Genomic DNA, 2,693 nt, shown 5'->3' with positions numbered 1-2,693 from the left:
TATTCCTGAGATATTGTCCTAGGGGCTTTCTCTGGAACCTGCCCTGAGGATGCCATAGAGGTCTCTCTCAGCCCTTCCTTTCCCTGCAAGGGTCTGGCGTCCAGCCTTATAGGAAGGAGACTGGCATTCTCCCCACAGTGTACCATGGGTCTCTGCTCCTCCCTCTGCCCTCATCCTCAGCCACCCTGGAGTCCTGATGAAGGCAGGACCCTCTGCCTTCAGGCCCTCCAGCACAATAGAAACCAGAACCTGGTCCTTCAGCCTGGACACATCTTCTCAATGTATCAATTAAATAAGCGCAAGCTGCCAGAGCTCATCTATGTTCGCATTGGGTCCTCTCCTCCCCAGTCCAAGGCTTCATTCATTCATTCAACCTATCAATCATTATCGAGCCTTTCTCATAGGCTCTCTCTCGCTATTTCACCCTGAGTCTTTCTGTGTGTCTGTGACTCACCTGCCAGTATTGTTCACAAGCAGGAATTTTCCAGAGCGGAAAGTCACTTATTTGTGGAGCACAGAGGCCACCCCACTCTTCCCCCACATGTACTCTCAGACAATAGGTGAGGGGGAGGCCCTAGCTACCCCCACCCACCCTGTCCCACTGCGTCCAGTCCATTCCTGGGTAGCAGGTGGTCATCAGCTGGAGGGAGGGCCCCACAGTTAGGCCGAGATCTCCAGGTCACCCACACGCAGGACTGGACCCCATGCCTCACCTCCCCACCTGGTAGGCAAGGCAGCTTCAACCTGTGGAATCCTCAACAACCCCAGGAAGTTACAGGGTAGTGAGGGGAAACTTCTTCTTCTTCCCACCAGGGGCAGCACCTCCAAGCTCAAGGTATGAGGATCTTGAATTTAGAACCACAATGACTGCAACAGACCAGTCATCCCAGACCTCAGGAGAAACCCGCCTCACACCATGGTGCCAAGGCACTGCCAGTCACACACACACACACACACACACACACACACACACACACACACGGAATGTGGGACAGGCTATCTCTAATGCTATAGGAAGTGAGGAGGATGAGGAAACCCCCACCACCGTAGGCTGCTGGGTGGATTCTCATTTAGACCAGGCTAAGGTTCCCCAGCTCCAAACCCTACCTGTGGCATCAATTTCTTCTACAGCCTTTCAGACGCGTGCCCCTCCCATTTTCACACTCCCAAGTCTGTCGTGAGCAATCTCACCTCTTCCTAGGAGTCGTGGGCAACCCTCTGCACTCTCTGCCAGCCACTCCTCCACCCAGGGCACCGATAACACCAGCCTCTGATCTCCTCTATGCCCACGCACAACCCTGGAGCCTGTTCTCTCCATGTGGATGGAGGACTTGATCCTGGCCTTGCTGGGCCCGGTGGGAACAGTGAGAGAAGCATGGGCCCCACATTATGTACTATGAAAGTATCATTTAAGGAGAGGTGTGTGTGCCAAGTTTGGGAAGGGGTGGACTGTGATGGTTAATTTTATTTGTCTACTTGGTTAGGCTAAGTGCTGGGATGTTTGATAAAATGCCAGTCTGGATGTTTCTGAGAAAGTATGTTTTAGATGCGATTTACCTTTAAATCAGTAGGCTTTGAGTAAAATGAATTATTGCCCATAATGTAAGTGGGTGTCATCTAATCAGTTGAAGGCCCTAATAGAACAAAGACTGACTTCACCCAAAGAAGGAGGGTGCCAGCAGACTGCCTTTGACTCCAACCACAATTCTTCTTGGGTCTCCAGGCTGCCAGCCTATCCTGCAGATTTTGGACTTGTCAGCCTCCACAATCATAAGGCAAATTTTTTAAAAAGTAAATCATTCTTTCTTTACACATGCATTTTATTGTTTCTGTTTCTCTGGAGAACCCTGAGTAATATATGTGCCAATTTCCCCTCCGACCTCAGGATCATTGCACCTGATATTCGGTCTTGTCAGAATGCTCCTTCCCACCTTCTACCTTTTCAAAGGTAGCCACCTTCTCAGGTTGACACAAAACTCAGATGCCGTAAAAGAAATGTCTAAACAGGCGACTTCATCTAAACATCAGAAGAAAATGTACAAGGTAAAAAAATCACCCTGAACAAAGTCAAGACAAATGACAAACAGAGAAAACTATAACGCATAACAAAAAGGGGTAATGCCCATAATATATAAAGAGCTCTTGGAAACAATAAGAAAAATTGTACAGCAGTCCATGGAAAAGTTAGTAAAGAATACAAATCTTGCCCTGGCTGGTTTGGCTCAGTGGATAGAGCATCGGCCTGCAGACTTAAGGGTCCCAGGTTCGATTCCGGTCAAGGGCACATGCCCAGGTTGCGGGCTCGATCCCCAGTGGGGAGCATGCAGGAGGCAGCCAATCAGTAATTGCCTCTCATCATTGATGTTTCTATCTCTCCCTCTCCCTTCCTCTGAAATCAATAAAAATATATTTTAAAAAAATACAAATCTTGATTTCACAGAGAAAGACAAATGGTTCTTAGTCACAGAAGATTCTCTACCTCATAAGGCAAACATAATCCAAAGGTCTGATAATACCACATTGGTGAGATTGTGGCACTCACGTAGCTTGATGGCGAAGAAATAAATTGGTACAAATCCCATGCAGGACAAGTTGAAATATCTATTATATCTGTATTTTATACATAAAAACAGACTTTTTGCCCACACCTCAGAACCAATTTTCACCCCTTTGGGTGTGGTATCACTTCCAGC

Source organism: Myotis davidii, unplaced genomic scaffold (assembly GCF_000327345.1).
Source record: "Myotis davidii unplaced genomic scaffold, ASM32734v1 scaffold972, whole genome shotgun sequence".
Lineage (NCBI taxonomy): Eukaryota > Metazoa > Chordata > Mammalia > Chiroptera > Vespertilionidae > Myotis > Myotis davidii.
Note: the sequence above shows the minus strand (reverse complement) of the source record.